We start from the raw sequence: 23,152 nt of genomic DNA, 5'->3' as shown, positions 1-23,152 counted from the left end.
AGAGAGGCGAGGTAGGAGGTGAGGCAGAGGAGGAAAGAGCGCACTTGTTGCAACAACGACGGGCGCCCCGTGCTCCTCGCTTCTCCACAGCGATGGAGAGCGTTGCGGCGAAGCGAGTATTGTGTTGATCGCGCGCCAGCGGCCCGCTGGCATTGGCCTTCGCGAGTCGTGCGGCGGCTCTCTTTCGCAGGGCTCACACCGCACCTCCCGGAGCGGCGCTGCCGCCCCACACCCCCCCGGTGTCGAGGAATGGAGACGACCCGGAACGGGAGAGGGTAGTTCCGGAGCCGCACCGGGGCTGGGAGCGGAGACGGCGAGACGGAAAGAGAGAAAGAAAAGGAGTTGGGAGGGAGGGAACAAAAAAAGAGGGAGTTGCCCGGCGGAGAGGGAAGGAAGGGTTCGACCCTGGCCCGGCGGCGGCGGCGGTGTCGGCAGAGACGGGCCCCCAGTAGTCTGTTGCGCTGCCGTCGGAGGATCGTAGTCGTCGTGGCCCGCTGGTAGGGGGCAGCAGAGACGGCTACGTGTTGCGCACACACGCTCAGGGATGTGCCGGCGGCGAAGACGACTTCACAGGGTGAGCTTGCTTGTCCGCCGCCTGCTTCGGCGCCGGCTGGGCTGTCTTCTCTCACATCGTCTCCCTAGATTGTTTGGTTTGTTTTTTTTTTTCCTCTTTTCTTCGGTTGCGTGGCGTTGGCGGCGCCCTTTTCTCTTGCGCACAAATGACAGGCGGCCCGAGTGGGCGGACTCCTTTTATATCTACATATACAGCTCGCCGTCGCTTTTGCTCGAATATGTGTGGGTTGGTTGAGCGCTGTGCAGACGACGATTCCGACGAGCAGCGTCTTTCGATGCAGGCGCCGCCTGGACGCCATGTTTCTTTTATAACTTGTTTTTCAAGGGCGCGTGCGCTTTCGTTAGCGTATCGCTTTGCTTCAGCGGCAGCGGATGGGACGACGTGAGTGCGTGGTAGGGATTTGAATTTCTCGAACTTCGGACCGGTTGTGGATGGCGCGGGGTGCATTGCAGTGGAGTGCCCAGCACGGGCTGGCAACACTGGGTTGGCCGGTCGGGTGGCATGCGGTTTTAACGAGACGGAACGCGAAAACAAAGAAAAGAGAAGCCGAGCAGTAATCGGCGCTAGTTTTATCGCGATAATATCGGACAGTGCCTTTGTGTAGCTAAAACAAAATACGTGTTGGCACGTGTTGGCACTCTGGAGTGATTGATGCTCAAGTGAGCTGTGCTGCGAAATGCGGGCGAAGCGTGTATGTACTTTGATCTTTGTTCGGTCGAGTTTGAAGTAAAGAGCACGCCTTGCGCTCACAGTGACGTTTTTCTTTGTTCACTCAATAAACATTGCGCGTTTTAGTCGTCAGCGCTCCACAACGCTTTCAATGTTAGCCTCTTTATAGCATTTAACAGCACTGTCATAGGTAATATCGCTCAAGCGGTGCTTTTATTGACGAGTAGATTATATAACACCGAGACAGCTCATGCAGTTGACTACTCTATTGCTGTCTTACTTGTGTGATGGTGAGAAAAATTGAAGGAATGATATATTCCGGGCCACAAGATGAAGACAACATAAGGTTTAGTTGTGAAAATGAGTCGCATTGTATTTCGATGTGGCTTTTTTTGCGTAGAGCTTTTTAGACATATGCTAGAAAGGATTTTGTAAAGAAATAAAAATAAAAGTGCCACAGTGAGGGCTCCAGCTACGTTTGCGTGATGTAACGATAGCAGGCAAGCTTTAATGTACAGGCTTTGCTAAAAGTAACTGTTCAACTGTGGTTCATTTCTTAGCCGCGTAGCGAAGCCCTTACAGCAGCCCTTAAGCTCTGAATCTGCGTAAAGTAGGGCGAACCCTAGTCCTCATGTTATGATACCTTTCGGTAATTATGGGTGCCGTAAAGCATCAGTTACGCGGTTGTGAAGCAAAAACCTGCTTTTCGGTTACTTTTGGTAAAGGGGGTACGAGTTTTCAGCGTTGCCATTTGGTGTAACCCGACGTAAATGTTCTTTCATACGTCACACCGTCGTCGAACGGACAGAGCCGAATACGTCGGTATACCGAAACCCATTAATGTATGAGAGGGGAAAGGGTAAGAAGCGAACGACTCCATCTGCATATGCGCGCGTTATCATCTTCAAGGCTGAAACCAAGTTACACCTATGCTTTTACCATTTATCATACTGCATTTATCATACTGGCACCTAATCATCTCTCCGCAGTCCCACCGCATAACACAGTTCTCATCCCGCAATAGATTGCCTGCGGCGCGAATGAATACCGTATTTTCCGGTGTATAAGACGCGGCTTTTTTCCGAAAATCTTGCTGGTGCGTCCTATACAAGGGTGCGTCTTATATGCGAATTTTTCATCTTCCTTTTAGCGAGTTCATCGATTACTCCGGTTCATGCTAAAGCTTTTTTCACCTAAAAATATCACTACCAATAACGCGGTTGTAACACGGTTAATACTTCAATACCAGGACCGCGGTGCGCGACATTCTAGGTGATCTTTATCATGAAACGGCGGGGATGACGACTTCCGGGATCACAAACGCGCGGCTGTTTCGGAGGCCCCAAGCAAAAGTAATGAGAAGCGCCAAAAGATGGTGACAATCGCGCTTCTCGCCATTGTCAAGACAAGCGGCCGTTCTTTTTTGTCACCCTTTGCAACTTTTTTTGCTCCGTGTACGTAATGCATGTTTCAGCCGAGTTGCTTCCAGAAATGGGTGAACATTTTGATAGCGCATCTGAAGATGAAGACTTGGAAGCTTTCAAGTAGAAATAAAATGTTATGGACATATGGGGAGATGTATCGTTTTTTCTTTCTTTTTTTGCTAAAACATGGACGGGTATGGCGTGAGTGTTGCCTTTTTCGATCACTTAGCGTTGCTTAAGAATTGCTCACAGGTACGGTGCATTTCGCGATAGTCGCGCAAGCGTGTTTAATTAAGCCTCACTAGCCTAACTGGGTAAACTGGGGTGCGTCTTATACACCGGTGCGTCTTATATACGAACTTTTTCAGTGACAGCTTGCATATATGGCAGGTGCGTCTTATACAAGGGTGCGTCTTATACACCGGAAAATACGGTATTTTATTTTCTCGCGTCGTCAGGCTGCTCGGAGAGTTAAACCTTTTCGCCTGTGTCGACTGCGAAGCCTCTTCAGGATGAACTGTTACCAAATAAAGAGCGAAAAGGAAAGGAGTGACTCTATAGGCAGTGTGCTTTATCTCGATGTGCTTCTTGGCGTGACGTGCACAGCAGGCGAGGTTGGAAATCTCCCGGAGATGACGCGCGCTGGGATTGCGTAGCATCGATCAGAAGCGCGCTGGTGACGGCTCGAATTCCTTAGCGTGCTCTCAGCGAACACGCGAAGCGGGGACGAAAAGAATTGCGCGCAAATCGCGACGACATCGAAAATGAGTTCTGCCTGCGCCTCACCGCAGATGGTGGTATAGGTCTAGGGGAAAAGCCGACGCGAGGCAAAAAAAAAAAAAAAGGCCTGAGCTCCGCATTTTGGTTTGTTTTCGTCGATGCTTTATTGGCTGCTGTTTGACTCAGGAGCGTTACGAACTGCGCGTTGGTGGGTTCGTACTGGTTTACGTAACAGTGTGTTCTGTGATTCGAGGGGAGTTGTCGATTTCACGGGGTAGTCTGCTTGTGTGCACTCGCGTGAGACAATTCGTTTATAGGCTGGCTCAAAACGACTCACTAGCGTGCTCGTTAGACTAGGTTAGGTTTGCCTAGGTTAAATTTTGAAAAACAAAAAGGGGGGAAAATGGCTTACTCACCATGGGCGCCTCAGCCAGGCCTTGTGAGAAGTAATGAAAGAGAAGAATCGAGTCAGAAGTGCAGGCGCATCTCTCTTGCATGCGCGGAAATTGGACTGCTCTGGAAGCCAGCCTCTAGTACTTTGCACTCACAAGCTGGATATCGGTTGCTGTGTTTTTTTTTGTTTTTTTTCTCCACGACTACTGTTTACAACCGGCACGGTTAACGTGACGCCTTCTTGAGGGACATGATAAGAGTTTTTGACAACGTTAAAGACTACTAATTAAAGTGCAGTCTAACCTCAGCGTCTGTCACCAAATTAGTGAGTCGCTTCGAAGGAGCAGCTACAAGTAATAATTGTTGCCCTCAAAGTGACGTATTTGGTCTTTTTTTTTTCTTAGTCTTGTTTGTTGTCCTTTACTTGAGTATTTACAACGAATTCAAATGCGCGAACATCGCGATTGTGTTGCATTCAGCGCTGTGGGACCAGGCAATATAGCCTCTCCTCGATACTAACCGAAGAGCGAGTACGAATTTCACTGTGACAAATGAGTTGGCGAATATGACGTTTCAGTTGCCTTAGCTGTCCTGACTACCCACGTGACAAGCTGTGTGTATTATTCATGAAACGAATTCCGCTTTTTCCTCCTCGCGATTACCTTCCTATGTAGTTATTTTTTTTATCGTTGAGGCAATATAACCAGTAATACGAAATTACGAAGCGGTGCTGTTCCTACCATGACGGTGGTGTTTGCAATCGCATACGTGACTGAGCACAAGCGGAGCGGCTCAGAATGGAGAGGACGGCGATGGTTTTATCTACAAAATTTCCGCTGTTGAATAAGTTGGAATATTTGACAATTTTTGCAAACACAGAACTCGTTGCCTTAACACCCAAGTCACTGCGCGGCCCGCTTCTGCGGCCAGTGACTTTTTTAACGCGATATTTTGTGCCTCAGGGCGTAGAGAGGTTATGTAATAATGGTTCAAAATAAAAAAATGACCACCGGTTTAGCCTTTCTAAGCACGAAATATTGTGCGGAAGCACGATTGTTTGCCGGTAGACACTACCGCCACATACCTCAAAGCGCGATTGAGATGTCCACAGTTATGCGCCTGTCCTATAGAGGAAATAGGAAACGCGGCCGCGTTTCGATGGTAGCAAAACGCAAAAGGCGCCCGTGTGCTGGGCGATGTCAGTGCACGGTTTAGATGCCCATGTGGTCGAAATTACTTCGGAGCCCTCCACTAGGGCTCTTCTTTCTTCTCTAACTTCCTGCTTTAACCCTTCCCTTACGGCGCGGTTCAGGTGTCCACCGAACTGTAAGACAGCTACTACGCCATTTCCTTTCCACACACACACACACACACACACACACACACACACACACACACACACACACACACACACACACACACACACACACACACACACACACACACACACACACACACACACACACACACACACACACACACACACACACACACACACACACACACACACACACACACACACACACACACACACACACACACACACACACACACACACACACACACACACACACAAACACACACAAAACGCTTAACTGTTCGCCTCGCAGACGGAAGTCGATGAAGACGATGTTCTGCGATGTACAGCGCGAGAGTATGATGCAGTTTAACGATAGGGGTCTTCGGTTTTCTTCATGCTTTGTACAGTCAGGGACAAAAGTCTCCGGACCACGTGTTCCCCAAACAAAGCTTATAGCTCTACTATCAGACAGCGGCTGGAGACCGAACTTGTGGAGAAGAAAGAACAAAAATTTAACTTTTACCTCCACAAGTTTGGTCTCCAGCCGCCGACTAATAGCAGAGGTATCGGCTTCGTTAGAGGAACACGTGGCCCGGAGACTTTTGTCCCCGACTGTACATGGTTTATGGGGGCTTAACGTCCCAAAGCGACTCGTGCTACGAGGGACGCCGTAGTGAAGGGCTCCGGATAGTATATGTACAGGGTCAATCACACTTAGCGTGAACACGGCTCTGCATGGCTGCGCACACGCAGAGCCGTGTTTCCTCTAAGTGTGACTGACACCGTACATAGGGCATTGCTTCGCTGTAACAGGTACCATGTTTAAGAAAACAAATATGCTAGTGGTTTCGCACAGAGGCATTTGAAGCTGATCGGTTTGCGCCGCCGCAGGTTCGACTCCCAGTCGTGGATATTGATGTGATTTTTTTTCTGCCTCTTTTTTTTTTTGTATACTCCCGAAGTGCACATACAAGATACGATTTTGAAAGGCTCTGAGCCTCCGGATTAGTGCTTTAACACAATAAACATGGTTAAATGAATTGAGAAAGGTCGGCCGACCTAATAAAGTCTAGGAGTGAGCGATGATGATGCAGTCCCTGTGTCCAAGTCGTATATGACGAAGGATTATTCGGCGACATATCCGCTGCTGACAAGTGCCGCATATCGACTTCAGCTCTGGCGCATATTGACTTACAACATCTCCACTCGACAGAGCAACGAGGTTCGTAATTTCTGCCATACGCAACATTCTTGCAAGCTTCATTCTAGACCAACTTAATCTAGACGATAATCTCGCATAATAAGATGGTTTTCTTTTTTTTCTCTTTGCTTTCGTTCATTACGTTAATGTCACTGCCCTTTTACGTAACCTTAGTTGTATGGTGCAGTAACCTCATACAGGCTTCGCCATAAAAATATTATACAATTTGTACGATACTGTATGACATGTGTGACAAATGTATGACTTCGCAAAACTAAATGACATCTGCATGATAAATGTATGATAACTGTATGGCATTTGTATGAAAAACCGTATAAAGTTATTGCATCATACAGCGTGCGGTACATCGCTCTCCACTGCGCCTCCACAATGCCGTCTCGCCATGAGAAGGTCACGTAGCGTCTGCCTATATTTCCACTAGGCCGATGACTGGCGGCAGTGCTTGAATGTCGGGGGTTAGAGAGCGACCTCTATGCGCCGTTAAAAACGGTGATCACGGAGTCCTTTTTGCTGTAGACGTCAAAACGGTGATCACGGAGTCCGTTTTGCTGTAGACGTCACGAGCCTGAATCGAGTGGCGGGAAAATTTAAAAATCAAAATTTTCGCGGCCATAAATATCTTTTGCACTTGGACGAAGATCAAAATGGTCAGACAGAGCCAGGGAGTCGATTTGAATTGATAACAAAATTGCATGGACCATGCAACATCGCTTTAAGCACTAGCCGCCGTGTACACCATTGCGACGGGAGACGGAAAAGTCTCTTTTTCGACAACAGTGTGTCGTGTTTATTCCGAGGCAGTGACTCGCGGTCCTAGTTTATCGCTGGATTGGCAAAATGTGCTGGGCCGAGCCACGTAAACAAATTAAAAAAAGAGAGAGAAAGTGCGGCAGGACCTCTTCCTGATTTTTTTCTTTGCACTTTCCAACTCTTAACTTCCTTCATTTACTATATCGAGTAACAGCTGCTGCGAAGTTTAGAACTGGACGCTACCGCTACACTTTTCCTTTGGAGAAATATTGTAGTAAAAAAAAAAGCGAGGAAAATGAAAAGGTAGTGGGGAGTGAGAGTTCGGAATCGTGCAGTGCTTACAAATACGTTTGATGCTGCATAGCGCCTCACGCGCATCGCGCCTTAGTAAAAATGACTAGAAACAAAAAAAGACGCTCGCAATAGCGGAAGCAATCTGGTGACTCCGAACATCACGGCACCTCGCCACACTTAGTGGCTATGCAGTAAGGCTTCGCCGACTATATTTTATGACAACTACCTTTTCCTCCTAGCGCTTTTTATTTTTATGAATTCCAGAAGGACCCACAAAACGCGCTCTCAGCAGAGCGAACGGGAATGCCACGTAGCATGTACTGCGCGTTCCGAAGAGTAGAACCAGCGTCTGTCGGCTGGCTGTGCGCTCGACTCCAGCGAAGCCTCGGCGACGCTGAAGTGGAGTTCGGGCCTCTAGGAGTGCGTCGTGTATTATAAATGACTGCGGTTTGGATTCGCGCGCCGTCTGGCGGCGGCCGCCAAAGAAATGTAAACGCATTCGTTCTAGCTCGCGAAGTATTGCGGCGAAGACGACGGCGCGCCGGAGGTGGATGTGATTCGCGATGCGCTGATGTCGAGGCTTTTTCTGCGGGAATTTTGCGGATGGAAGTCGAAGTAAAAACAACTTTCAAAACGAGAAATAGAGAACGTGAAACTCTGAGCGGGAAGCTGTCTAGCCATGAACAGAGATTGCTCGGTAAGAATAAAGTCATATACGTACATCTAAGACAATGAGTCTTCGAGATTCGCTTTGCCGTAAGAATTTTATAGCTCGCTATAAAAGCCTTAAGGAATCGAAACTATTCGCTTCAGGCGCTGCCTCAACATTTCTGGGAGCGAAGTGAACGTTGATAAATGCTCATACACAAAGCGCTATGAACGCACTTAAAATGTTCTAAAGTCGGAAAAATTCTGCGAAGAGCCAAATCATGCAAGTCTTGTAAAATGACCCTAAAATTCATTTTTAACTGGTACTTCTGGTAGATTGGTTGATTTGTAGCTCTGATATGATTTCGGTGACTGTGTGTTTTCCTCTGCTTGTTTTGCAAGCTCGATAGGTTGAAACGGCCTCGAATGTGATGGTTTGTTTTAAAACAACTTCTAACAGCAGGAACGGGTGAAAAGAAGAGCGATTGAGATGCTGAAAGTATTGTAAAGTCCCTATGTTGGATAAATAATTTATCCTAAATTTATCCGAAATTAGATAAATAATCACCTATTGGGATTGGAATTCACTGCAGGCAGTTATGACGCGCTTCTGAGAAATATCTAAAATGCTGAAAATATATCCCAACCGGATAACATTTGGTGGCTCAAGATGATGTATAATGGGCTATACACTGACTGCCTACGTAGCATGATTATTCATGTTTACTCAGCACCACCAAAATATTTTCAAGGGCGGTGTTATCTAACTCAGTGACAAGCTTTTTCATTCCTAACTCATGCAAAGTCCTTTAGTACAGCGTTTCTTGAGTATCTTGGGTAGCGTTGCATTGTGGTTTACATGTCTCTGCGGTGGTATATGTATAGACATAAGAAGAATAATTGTACTACTGCCATCGTCCACTAAAAGAAACGGGCCCACCTGCAAGCTTTATTGCCTGAAATTTGTTCACTGATATGAGTTCGTCTTCTTCTGCCTGACTTGCGTCGTCGACTCTCATCGACTTTCCCTTCCGAAATTTCCATTCCAGTTACCTGAAACGGAACTCAGAGAATAAGTATTACCACAGAAACAAACATTAATTCCACTGGTCTTGTGATACCATAGAGTTTCTTACTATTACCTAGAGGGAAAGCTGGCAGCCCGTCTAGGGGAGTTTGCATGGCGACCCCTCGAGACCACTTCAGCCACCATGGGCGCTCAAAGCATCATGGGGCGGTGAGCTACTTGTTGCGGAACTGCAACTTTTGGCCAAAAAATAATAAAAAAATAAAATTGTTTGTTAATTACAAACGTCCTAACATTCAATATCTGGTCTAATGATTGCAACAAACAAGCAGAAAAGCATTTAAGTGCAAAGTTTGCCCAAAATAAGAGACGACTCGCTCTCCTATTGGCCAAGTAGTGAACACTATAAAAACTAATATTTCGTAATTAACAGGCGCACTTTTAAAAGTAAATATGTTTTCAAAAAAGATGTTGTTGCTTAAATATTATAAGAGGTTTTTTAATGGCATTTCGGAAAAGTGAAACCTTTTATTGGCGTCGTTGTTGTCGCGTTTTCACTACTATGGCTTTTGCACACTGCGTTCGCGCGAAAGTCGTCTGCGCACACACGGACAGCGTTTTTGGAATGAAACATCTTAGTAATGACACTCCGTGTTCCCAAAAAACTATGACTGTCTCGCAACAAGTAGCTCACCGCCCCATGATGCTTTGGGCGTCCATGGTGGCTGAAGTGCAGCGCCGCCAGCTTTCCCTCTAGGTAATAGTAAGAAACTCTATGTGTGATACCAATGTAAAAAGAAAGTGTGATTTTTTTTTTGTCTATTCTTAGTGATCTGAAACGTCTGCTGGAGCGGCAGTAATCTAATTTCTCCCTTCTTTCTGCTTTTCTCCGTTCTGCTTTGAGCTTCCTGGCCCGTCAGACCTGTTCTTTGAATTAATGCGCACGGGTTTTCGTTATAGTAAAGGTAAGCATTTTCGAGGTATTGCAATTTCCGAGTAGCATAGCGCTTCTTTGTTAAACTTTGAAAAACATTTTTTTTTTCGTTTCGCCAGACAGGCAGATATACATAAAGAGAGAAAGTGGGGAAAGGAAACGCCTCCACGTGGAATCAACGTGCCAGAATGGCCGTAATTCCCTGAGCTGTGAGTGTTATCATTATTGTTATTGTTATCAGAGTTGTGATTTCTTCTCTACGGCCGGAAAAGTCCGAAAATTTGTCGGCTCATCCTCGCAAATCCCAGTACGTACTACATTCAAGGGACACTAAAGTTTTCAGGTACAGTCGCGAGCAAAAAATATTAGCACAGATCACTGGAGATCAGAATTTGTATATCTCACCACACGGCGCTGCGGTTCGGAGACCTGCCTATCGGGCCGTTTCCATGTTTGCAGCCTAGGGGGGACGGCAGGAAGTAAGCTTTATCAAGCCTACACCACCCGAACGTTGAAGTGCCGACCCTACGTGACTGTGCATGCGGCATTTATTTTGTCTTTTATCGTGAGCAAAGATGGCTTCTTTTTATTACTGTTTTTTTATGTCCGCGATGGTTTGTCAAAACGAACTCGCGGGAACAATAGATGATAGCGCTGCTTTTAGCCAGTAATTCTGCTGGTCCGTGACAGTCCATTGAACACCCCTAATACTGTAGAATGGGGACGGCCCGGCACTCTCGTTATCAGCCTCTTCATCACCCGCAGCGCCAGGCGTCATTCCGGCGCTCCGGTGTTCCGTCATGTGTGCTAATCTTTTTTACTCGCGACTGTACTTCAGTGTAGCTGAGGGGCAGCCAGTTAGTACAAAGCGTCAGTGTTGCTTGTTCTGCTAAAGCGACAATCCTGCGCACTTTCCGTGAATCATTTAGCACGAAAGAGCAAAGTCTAATAAAATATCCACCGAAGAAATAATGTGTGTTTACGCCAGACCATGAGGCTGAATGTCTGAAAGATTGGGATATTTTTAGTCTCTAGATATCTCCAGAAGGCCAACGCTGGGTGTCGCCATATTTCTCTCTGAACTTCACTTAGGTACACGCGAGAGTTCAACGAGCGATGGCGACGTCCACGTTGGATATGTCTCTATAACATGGAGGAAAGAAAGAACCCAGTAGAGGCTGCAATAGAGGCTGTTACGTCACATTTTTTGAAGATCGCGCACCCTTGCTCCCCTCGCTAGTTGGTCGCCGTCTCGGCTGGCTTGAGCATGCGCAGCAGATAGTGCAGCAGACGATGCCGTTGAGCCCAGCGTTACCATTGGCTGCGCCGGCGGCCAAAGACTCCCAGCAGTCCTTGCGAAAGCGCGTGACTTCCGGCAGACTTTGTGGCGTGCAGCTCGCATAGCGAGGGCCTCTCCTGACTTTTCTTTCGTCTATGATATACAGTAATTTTTCCAGTCCCAATAAAACTATGTCCGTACAACGTGTACTTCTGTTTGTATGCACAAGATCCACTGAGCTTATTGTTGAGACAACTTGGCAAGGCTTCTTTTTTACAGTCTATTTTTTTTTTCATCTCTATGCGGTACAAAGCGAGCGTATGTAGACGCAACTCCTTTTTAGTTGTTTTATTTGACGTCAAGCGTCAGCACAGAGACAGCGCCAAACTAGTGGCGTCCCCTGGGAAACTGGAGGGAAAGCTCGAAACAGACGATACGAGAAAGACGCTTCTCATGCGAGGAGTGCCGTCTGTGCCCCTTCGATACCCCAGGGGCCATCCATTCCCTGCTGGGTTCGCAGTAGTTTTTTCTGCCCTTTTCCTACATGAGGACTCAGTTGCCTGTTCTCCAGACGATAGACTCTGTTCTGCCTCGTAAACGATCGGTCTCTGACTTTTTTTTTTTCGTATACTCTATATCTTAATGCACCAGGTCACGGTGGCCCACCGATTCGTTACCGTGGCTCGTAGAGAATCCAACAAGGACCCCTTAATTTTGCTCGTTGTTTGCACCGTAAACTAAAGAATCGATTTAGGCTAAGACCGCGGTTACCCTCTCGGTTTCGTGCGCTGAATTACACCACATAGGTCTCCCTGAGGGGGGCTGAGAAGTTTGCCCTTCGAAATCGAAACCATAGGCCGGTAACAAAAATGACCACGCAAAGTAACGTGCACGGCATACTGCAATAAATAAATAAATAAATAAATAAATAAATTGGGGACCTTCTAGAAGTTTAACAGAGTACACTGTGGGGCCAGTTGGTCATACATAATCTCAACGAACAAACGTAGCGTTGAAACAGGACACAGAAAGATGAGGACAGGACGGGGCTACAACTTACAACTGAATGAACCTTCTAGAAGATCTGTAGGAGGATGCTCTGTAATGCCAATGGTATTACAACTATGCGGAAGACCAGATTTTCGGATGTTGTTTGTTGCTCCCTACGTCTGTAAATGGTCTCGAACAGGTGTTTTGGCCCCCCTCGTTTGCTTTTAGTGCGGTAGTATTACTAGGCGCACTTGCAGGTTTCGGGCATATGTACCGTCCTTGCCAAACGTAACCAGGCAACGGTGGTTTGTTCCTTAGCCGCGTTGAGAAACACTTAAGGCAGCCCTTAAGCTCTCAACTTGTGTAAAGTAAGGTGAACCCTTGTCCCCACGTTTCGACACCTTTTGGTCTTTAAGGGTGCCGTAGAGGCTCAGTTGTGTGGTTGAGAAGCAAAAACCTGTTGCTCGGTTACTTTTGGTAGAGGGGGTACGTGTCTGAAGCTTGTCTGTGTACGCGATGGAAGCCCACCGGGTTGTGGGCAGCCTGTCAGATGTGCACACCTGGCAAGCCTTCACCAGCGAGATGACCTGGGTGAAGGCCTTCAGTATGAATGCCTTCAGTGCAAAGCCGTTCAAATCAAAGAAAGTCCTTTTTGATAAAGGCTGTTGGGGAGAAAGCCTTCACGATAAACACGTTCCTGGCAAAGGCCTTTACGTGAAAAGCCCCTACCCCGTAAGGACCTTAAGTGCCATGCTAAACCGTCTGCTATTCTTCCCTTCAGCCCTAGCGCTGGATTTATAACCTCGCGTATAGTGCAACCATTGGTGTTATTATTATTATTACTCAGGTGTAAAAATAACGAACAACCGCACTCTCCGTAGCCTCGTATTTACAGCTCAGTACTATAAGACGTCAGCCAAGCAGACTTTTTTATCTGCGTCGGGGTGGGTTCTGATCCCACTCGGAATAGAGAAGAAGGTTTTTTTTTCTTGAATATTAACGAACTCTCATGTTTCGTGTTCTCTCTAATGTTTCATGAATGCTAGCGGCCATCACAATAATAACAAGGTCAATTGTTGCGCATTGTCGGTGTCCATACTGCAACTGCGCGCTTGGACAGCTCATTTTCTTCATCTGGCCACCATTTATTTTAAGAGCGAAAGCTTCACTTCACGACCAAAGCTGCAAACGCCGGGCCATCTCTGAAGCACACCTTGAATAAATAAATAAATATTGCCGCGAATGGGATTTGAATCCGCAGCGGTGGGAACAGGTCAGCTTCGTTGGCCACTGACTGCCAGAAAGCACTAGGCTATCGCCGCAGCCGGTCACACCTCATGCTGAAGTGCAGCACACTCTCGCACTTAGCATTGTTCATCGTCGTCTTCATCAGCCTCCATCCTCAAAGCGAACAGGTCATATTAGCTAAACTTCAATCAGAGCTCAACCTGAGGCTAATGTCGTCGCCAGACGTGCCGACGACCCAGAAAAGCAAAATCTTAAGCCAACCAGTCTTAACATATGCTTTCGCACATCTACTCGGTTTAGCTACGTCAAAACCATTACAGTTGTCACTAACACACATCGCTGGAGGCGTCCTCCGTAATGATCTCCTTCGTTAGGAGCAGCAAACTTTGTCGCGCTCGTTGTATGCACCATAACTTCCGGACTACAGACCGAACTCAGTTTGAAGCCCACAGAGCTCAATTCGGACCGACCCACACTCTTGCCCTCGAGGGCTTCAGCTCACAATGACCGACTTTACTGCTCCAACGGAACTCCCTATAAACAACTCGCTGGACGATTATGATACGCAGTAATTTGAATTTCTAGCGCAGCTGTTGATGTATTTTGCACATCCGCTGGGTGATATTTTAATGAGTACCATCTGTTTCAATAACGTGGTAAGATACAATATTTTCTACGTAAGCTTCGGTATAATCTTTCTTTGTCTATTTTATCAAGGAAATCAGTTGGCTGATTGTAGCTGTGCACATAAGGTGTTCTAACCCAGAGAATTCTACCTCTGGCCACTCTACTGGTGAGCGTTCTAATTCAGATAATTCTATCCTGAGAGTTCCATTTTTTTTCTTAACAAATTGGCAAAAAGCTTGACGGGGCTTAACATGATCTCAAAAGTAGAACGTAATGACATTAGAGATCTTTGCCGCACAAATACAGTGTTTGCCAAAAGTAACCGGACAACCGTGGTTTGGTTCTTAGCCGCGTAGTGAAGCGCTTGTGGCAGCCCTTAAGCTCTCATTACTGTGTAAAGTAAGGTGAACCCTGGACCCCATGTTCTGACACCTTTCGGTATTCAGGGGTGCCGTAAGGTTCCGTTATACGGTTCAGAAGCAAAAACCTCTTGCTCGGTTACTTATGACAAAGGGGGTACTTCTCTTTACTTTGTTCGCGGGAGTCCTCACTCCCTTCCTTGCGCAGTGGTGCAGCGGTTTAGTGATGTGCCACTGCCACGGCGAGTGTCTGTTTCATACACAGCCTTCAGTGGTGCTTGTAAAACCCTGGTTGCTCTTAACCTGCTCCCATGAGGCTCATTTTCGCACAGATAGTTCTTCAGGTAGCTGTCTCTCAACCAATGAGCTGATGTGCAGTGCCGTTCTGGGCAGGTGGCAATTTCTTTCATTTCAATTAATTTCATTTCAACCTGTCATGGTGGACAGCTTGCCACCTGCCTAACGATGCAATTGGGCCATCTCCCTTATCGTGACAGAGACGGATGGAAGCCGGTTTTTCTTTTCATAAGGGGACCTCTAACACCCTCACATTCAAACCACCAAACCAAGCAGCACAGGTGATAGGCCCAATATTGGAAACATATTGGGAAACCCCGGTCCTACAAAGGACCCCAGTGAAAACATCTATTTGCAATATTGGGCCGATTGACTGTGCTGTTTGGAAACCTTGGTAGACATTCTTTTTTTCAGTGGAATCATTCCGTGCACTCCGTAAAATAACTAGAGAGAACAACGTAATAAAAATGGCAGTTATCGATTTGCAAAAAAAAAATTCAACTCGATTAAAGAGATGGGCGTCTTGGCCGTAGGCTGCGGGTGCGCAGGACGTACAACACGCAAAGCGCGCGCTCCTAGTCCTACGTGCGACAACGTCGCTGTGTAAACAAAGCGAACAGCGCTTCGCCACTCGCCTGTTGCTGTCTTCGTCGGTGGCTTTCCGGGGCGCCTCGGGCAAGCCACTTCCCTTCGCCCACGCACGCGAGCTTTGCAGGGTGCTTCGCAAAGAGCGAACGAGTTATAAGCGAAGCTGCTGCAAACAGGTCCATACGTGCGTGAGCAAACCGACCGAAATGAAGAGAAGAAAAGAAAAGGAAGAAAGAAAGAAGCGAACACAGTTTGAAACACGAGCAACATGTCAGCCTTCGATTTTCGTCAGAAAGACGACCCACGAATACGCTAGGCCCTCACTAGCGAGATTTGAGGAAAGGCGCGTCACCGGTCGGAAATGTTTTGTTCGTCTTTTCTAGCACGGAAAGGGAAGAAAAGGGGTAAAAAGGGAGCGTGTTGCGTCTTCGAGTCTTGAGGAATGATTGTTCGCCGCAAACGCGCGCATATTATCGTTTGCGGAGCGAATAAGGTTCCTTGCAGATTGCGCTTTCGGCTAGAGCGGAGCGGGTGGTGTTGTTATATGTTTGCTACGAGCTGTTCTTGAGCGCCGAAATGCAAGCGGTGCTGCGGGCTATTCGCGAATGAATGCGCGCGCCACGAATCGAGGGTAAACATTTCTAGATGGAAAAAAAGCACGCGGAAGCACTCAAGACAATATAGCTGGCGGATTCAGGCAGCACTGACCTTAACCTTTCATTACTTATTAACGTGTTTCGTACAGGTGTATGTGTGTGTCACTTGGAGTGTTCATTACAAATGTAGACGCATGACTTGCTTCGGGCAAGACGAGTAGTACAGGTTCCCTCTGGGCTACAGGAAAATATGTGGACAAGCGAAAGTACAAAACAGAGGCGACATATCGCTGCGGTTTGTTTATTTTTTTTCTTCACTTTTCACGGGATGCATCTGCTCGCGTAAACAAGAGGAAATTATGGAACGGAACGAAGCTCAAATTTTCCTGCGCAGATTTCTCCCGTCATCCTCCATCGTTCCCGCGACGTCTCGAGGATTTCCTTGTTGATGTTTTAGAAAAAAAAACTGATTTGAAGTATCGCATCTTTTTTCGTTTTTGTGAAGGTTCGTCTATGGGGAGAACGACAGCTATGTGCATTTTTAATGTGCTGTATTATTATTTGCTGTGCCATCTCTTTTCACTGAATAGTGAGAGAGTTCACGCTTGTTTTGCCCAGAGAAGCTACTCAACTGGATGGGTGAAATTGGGCTTTAAAATTATCCTATGCATGCATGTGAACGGAAACATGAATACGTTTGCGGTTACAAACAAACAAACAGCAAGAAACGGCCGCACGCTTCCAGCATATCTAAGTGGAAAACAAAACGACTCATGTTGTGCAAAATGTCTTATAACTATCAACTTTTGTGAGTTAAGTACGGCGTGCAATAGGATTCTGGGGGAATTGGTTGATATGTAAAAAGTGTTGGGCAGGCGATGCGGCAGAGTCGCACGAAAACTTCCGTAAGGGACGCTAACTCACCCACTTACCTACCCAGTCACTCACTCACCCAGTTACACATGCACACAAACCAACGCACACACACACACACAAACACAAACAGACATACACGCACACACGCACTCAGAAAGAGTGAGATGAATTTCTTGAAAGACAATGTTCTCTTACGTACGCACACACACTTTCTACAAGGTAGCTTCACCACAAAAAGGGTGTTTATGCAGTGGTGCATCCTCTACAGGCAAACCTTACCAACTAAAATAAAACCTGGGAAATCGGACTCCTCGTAAAAATGGGAGCTCCTACAGCGTTGATGCACGCCTTGCGTCCTTATAGCTAAGCGTCAATGTATCTTTTCTCTCCTAGCTGCTATCATATTTGGAGGGATTTGTATGCACGAAAGAACGGTCGGACTACCTGACTTAAATCTGAGCAGAAAAGAGTTGGGAGATGAGCGGCTAGTTATGACATACATGTGTAGTAAGTCAACAGTCAGGGATCAACAGGTGAGGGCTCGACGGAACACAGCTTGCCGCAAACGACTCAGCTATACGGACGCAATGCATGCATCAACGCTATAGGAGCTCCCGTTTTTACGGAGTGGGATTTCCCAGGTTTTATTCTAGCTGGTAAGGTTTGCCTGTAGAGGATGCACCACTGCATTTACATTCTTTTTGAGGTGAAGTTACTCTGTAAAAAGTGTGTGTGCGTGCGCGAGAGAACATTTTCTTTCAAGAAACTCATCTCACTCTTTCTGCATGCATGTGTGCGTGTATGTGTGCGAGCCCAGATCAGTCTGCGCGCGCCTCCCTCTTCTTTATCCAGGTCCTGAGTAAGCCGCTGCACGGCGTAACAGAAAGCATGGGGGAATGTTTCGATGCCTTTTTCGCTCTGTGCTGTTGATCAATGTAAAATTACTTAGGTAATTATTTTATGACCGAAATATAGTTGATTAGAAAGCAGTAGCAAAACGACCACATGTGGCCGGTGGAATCCGAACCCACGGCCTCCGGATTTCGCGTAGGGTGCTTTACTAACTGAGTTACGGCGGTGGCTGTCTAATCTTCTACTTTCGGGGCTAAATAGGTTGCGTGCACCTTAACCTTACCAGTGTTCACCAGCGCCACCCTTGTCTACAGCGGCGGACTTAGTAGGTCCTCTATAATTCTAATTTCTAATCAATTACCTTCTAGCTCAAAATGATATCTTTACTAATTGGCCAAAGATCAACATCCACAAGTGATAAAAGAAAACATTCCGTAATGCCTTCCCTGGTTGCAGTGTTTGTTGACTTCGTCTATAGATGTCCCACCCGTCAGGTGGGATAATAAAATTTTATTCTCCGACACAATGATTGAATTTCTTATTTATCATGAATACAGTCGATGAGACACAATGGATGGGTGGCGGGATTACCGTCATGCTTTAAATTTCCCTTTAACTTTATCTTTTAGGGCCGAATTATTCCTAACAAGTTGCGTGCAGTAAATTTTTAAAAAGTTCAGAACTGTAGTTTGTAACTGAGCAAAGCATCCGCGCAGAAATCTTTCTCCTACCTTTTTTTTTTCTTCCGTTTTAGCGCGTGCTTGAAGTTGTGGCTTATAATGAATTTCTTATTTATCATGAATACAGTCGATGAGACACAATGGATGGGTGGCGGGATTACCGTCATGCTTTAAGTTTCCCTTTAACTTTATCTTTTAGGACCGAATTATTCCTAACAAGTTGCGTGCAGTAAATTTTTAAAAAGTTCAGAACTGTACTTTGTAACTGAGCAAAGCATCCGCGCAGAAATCTTTCTCCTACCTTTTTTTTTCTTTCGTTTTAGCGCGTGCTTGAAGTTGTGGCTTATAAAACCAGGTTTGCCAGCTAATAAGCCTTGCAATCACTGTGAACATTAAAATATTTTAGCGCTATTCTCTGCGTCGACTTACGTTATTAATGTGATAGAGTTGCAGGTCTTGTTTTAGAGAAAATCCGATGTCCGTTCGTCCGTCCCTCCGTCCGTGTCACGAAAAAGCAGGTGGCTCATCTTCCACGGTGCACCACGGCGACTGGTCGAAAGAAGCCATGTGACCTTAGGACGTCACACTAACCTGCCCACCTTGACAGGTGGAAATTAGATTAACTATGGTAGAGAGTTCGCGTGTTCTTGCGATGTCATCATAACCTGCCCACCATGGCAAGTGCCAACCTGCCCACCGGCTTCTGAGCAACCTGCCTTCCAAGGTCCGTGTGAATTGAAATAATGCAATTAAAGTAAAGCTTTTAAACACCTTGGCCGGAAAGAAAATAATAATGTACAGAACGACAAATTCCACATACATGGGAGTGTAGACAAATATCAGGTGACATATAAGGAGTACTGGCGTGGGAAGAATATCTATTGATATGTTATGGTACTCTTAAAGGTATTTTAAGTGTCGTCCATGTTTGCTTGTTTGTTTGTTTTCAGTTTGCGCAGTCATGACATACCTAGCCGTAGTTTGTCCATGCATAAATATATACATTTCGTGCAAGCCAGCAAGCCGTCCTGCTTTTTCTAATACAATAGAGCACAGTTTGTGAAGCTCCAGTAGGAGAACTACTGCAGTCCCCAGTGCTGATATCGCCGTCACTGCTCATGCGTTCTGTCGCTGATAGGTTTCATACCCAGTGGTTTCTTTATTTTAGCGGAATTCGAGACATGGGCAAAGTTAAGAAATTGTTTTTATTTTTTGATGGAAATATCTGAGAGTGTTATTCTGTGGCACTTGTTTTAAATGCAGTATAAAGTGCTTTGAAAATATTGTCTGTAACTAATTTCTTTACTAGCTTCTTTTATGCACTCAGCAAGTATCAGGTAGGCTAAGGTACCAACTCCTGCTAATATCTCTCTCTTTTTAGGTCTGTTTAGTTTCAGACTGATAACGATAAAAGAATATAAGCCGACACAGTGCCGCTGAAGAGTACGTTACTAGTGAGCTTTTACTTGAAAACAAAAAGAAACTAGAAAAAGATTTAAGCACGAACTTTACGAGACAATGAAAAACGGCCGCCTCTCTACTTCGACGCACCTACGCGTTGGAACATCTGGAGGGACTAAAGTTTCGAGACCGAAAAAAAAAATACGCGCCATCCAAGAATAAAGCGGTGGAGGATAGGGAGGATCCTGGTAGCTGGCGCACACTAATAGCCGACCAAAGTCGTGCCCAGCCCAGTCGAGTCGAGCCGAACCTTTTTTTTTTTTTTTTCTAAACGCTCGGGGAGGGGCATCGTTTACGCCGAGTAAAGTGATTGCCTGCCACAACGTGCCTCTCTGGGATGGTACGAGGCTCTTTTGGAACACGGTGGAGGAAAGGGATGTGAGTGGGAAGAGGGGAGAGGCACGTGGCCGCTTATAGCTCGGCACCGATTTCTTCTCGGAACGCTTACGCCGGTGCGCGTCAGATCCCGATTCCACCGCCCCTCGTCTATAACGGTGTCTCCACACACAAACAACGGTGCAATGTTGGGGGAGCTTCGCATCGCATCAGCTAGCCGGCTAGGAAAGCGAACACACATCGTTCGCCGTGCTTCTTATCCACATATTCGTGGTAACGTAGGTAGACTCACAGGTCACAAGGAAGAACTCAAACAGCACAGATAATCGGCCCAGTATTGGAAACGTATTGGCACAGGCCGGTTCTACAAAGAACCAGAGTGAAACCACCCTTTGCGATATTGGGCCGATTAGGTACCTAAGCTGCTTAGAAAGGGTGAATAGGGAGGCAGCGCCACTCAGTCCCGTGCTGAGCGTGCATTTAGAGAGCGAGGAGCCACGTAAAAGAGGAGTGAAGTTTAGGACTGCAGAACTACGGGCCAGTTGGTCACACACACAAGATAAACACGAATGCACCTATATGGGAGTAAAATAAGAGTAGACTGTCCTCTAGCGCACTCCCTCTCATAAACGGGAGTGCTATAGAGAACTGATTGCTCCCATTTTATCCATTTCTGTTAAAGTGTATTCAAGGTTACATACTAAGGCCCCAAGGGGAAGTGTGAGGTGCCAATGTGCCTCAAGTACCATTAAGCTATTTTAGTAGGTTTAAGGGTTCGTGGGGATCAACGTACCAAAGCGACTCTGGCTATGAGGGACGCCATAGTAGAGGGCTACCGACAATTTCGACCATGTGCCTCAAGGACCATTAAGCTACTTTAGTAGGTTTATGGGTTCGTGGGGATCAACGTACCAAAGCGACTCTGGCTATGAGGGACGCCATAGTAGAGGGCTACCGACAATTTCGACCATGTGCCTCAAGGACCATTAAGCTACTTTAGTAGGTTTATGGGTTCGTGGGGATCAACGTACCAAAGCGACTCTGGCTATGAGGGACGCCATAGTAGAGGGCTGCGGACAATTTATACCATGTGCCTCAAGTACCATTAAGCTACTTTCGTAGATTTATGGGTTCGTGGGGTTACACATCCCAAAGCGACTCTGGCTATGAGGGACGCCATAGTAGAGGGCTGCAGAGAATTTCGACCATGTGCCTCAAGTACCATTAAGCTACTTTAGTAGGTTTATCGGTTCGTGGGGTTCAACGTCCCAAAGCGACTCTGGCTATGAGGGACGCCATAGTAAAGGGCTACGGAAAATTTCGACGACCTGTGGTTCTTTAAGGGGCACTGGCATCGCACAGCACACGGGCCTCTTGCATTTTGCCTTCGCCGAAATGCGACCGGCACGGCTGGGATCGAACCTGCGTCCTTCGGGTGAGCAGCGGAGTGCCATAACCACTGAGCAAGCGTGGCGGCTGCTACATTAGTAGCTCGAGGTAGCTTGTTACCTTCAGCACTTGGGTTAAGGTACCAAGGCAAGGTGCTGAAGAGATAGTGATTGCAACACGGCCAGTTCTCGTTCTTAGTAACAACTGATACTAAGGCATTTTCTCGGTATGTTGATGTTTGTCCTTTAGCAGTTGCCGAGAAAAGTTGCCTTTAAAAATTTCATGCCACTAGATTAAAAATTGCGATGTAGAGACCGAAAAGGACTCCATGACTACTGTCCGGAAATGGATGGCTGTGTGGTCTAGACTTTGGGATCCACGTAAAAATCCGTCGTCGCACTGCTCTTTACAGGCAATACTCGAGCTGCGGTGACGACAAGTTAATTTTTTTTTACATTTTCTAGCTCACAAAAGCTCTTTTTTCAGTGAAAGGATCGTCGTTTTAATTAAACGGTGATAGTCCGTCAAATCAAATCAAATCAAATCAAATCAATTTATTCAAACATCCTGAGATGCTTAGGGGCACGGACAAAAAGCCAAAGGTGACTTGACGAGGTCGATGGAGACCAACTTAAGTTTGCCTTCAATATCCCTATAAGTCACCTTACGTTAAGTGTTCGACACACTGGCCCTTAGTTCTACCTTCTTCAGTGTCTTAGCGGTATTATATCGAAGGCAGCGTCGCCAGCTGCCCTCAGTCAAGGCTGGTGGGCATATCCGTGCATGCCCCCTCTTCCTCTGCCTGTCTTCTCCACACAGAGTGCGCGCCTGACCAGACTAATTGAAGGACCAACAAGCCCAGGTGGAACCATGCCGTTCCTTCCTCGGCCGCTAATTCAGATTTAAGGAAGACCGCCGCGGTGGCTCAGCGGTTATGGTGCTCGGCTGCTGTCCCGAAAGACGCGGGTTCGATCCCGGCCGCGGCGGCTAGAATTTCTTTAGAAGAGAAATTCTAGAGGACCGTGTACTGTGCGATGTCAGTGCACATTAAAGAACCCCAGGTGGTCGAAATTTCCAGAGCCCTCCACTACGGCGTCTCTCATAGCCTTAGTCGCTTTGGGACGTTTAAACCCTCATAAACTATAAAGATTTAAGGAAGAAAGCGTTGACTCTGTCGGGGGTGCGTGAGGCCGAAGTGCTATGCCAAGTTGGAGAGAGAGAGGTAACATTCATAGGTGTCTCTCTTTTTCATGAAGCAGTTTCTGCGCCGAAAAATTCCTTCTCTGCTGAACAACAAGCAACCAGGTATATATCTGAAAACCTACTTCTTTAAAAGCGATGTGTTTATTTATTTATTTATTTGCTACAAGAATGTTATACATTTAAGGAAGGCAAACATAAAGGTGTTTCGAGCAATGCTAGCGTTTTCGCGCGGTGGTCAGTGTGCGCGCGTCTTTGGTGCAGCTTTATTCTCAACCTTATTGTAGCACTGCATCTATTTCCTATTTCAACTCATTTAATCTCTGCACAGAAAATTCAAAGAACAAAACGACCAGGCAATGACTGTACCGTTCAGTCCTCTCATTATTTTCTTCCCTTGCGCTTTCTAGAATTTTCTA

The 23,152-nt window shown here is 46.5% G+C and overlaps 1 protein-coding gene across 1 annotated transcript in view; it reads left to right on the top strand.

Moving 5' to 3' along the window:
• The first annotated feature begins 472 nt into the window (after positions 1-472).
• LOC149336174 (uncharacterized) overlaps positions 473-23,152 on the top strand; it is a 148,013-nt gene continuing 125,333 nt past the window's right edge. Inside the window, exon 1 of the mRNA XM_089552686.1 lies at positions 473-574. The gene's annotated coding sequence lies outside the window, so the exon portion shown is untranslated. The remainder of the gene's footprint in view (positions 575-23,152) is intronic.

The sequence above is a fragment of the Amblyomma mixtum genome, chromosome 7 (genome assembly GCF_055824585.1).
Source record: "Amblyomma mixtum isolate Tamu chromosome 7, ASM5582458v1, whole genome shotgun sequence".
NCBI classification, from domain to species: Eukaryota; Metazoa; Arthropoda; class Arachnida; order Ixodida; family Ixodidae; genus Amblyomma; species Amblyomma mixtum.
The sequence above is the reverse complement of the archived record's forward strand: the minus strand, read 5'-3'. Positions and strand labels throughout refer to the sequence as shown.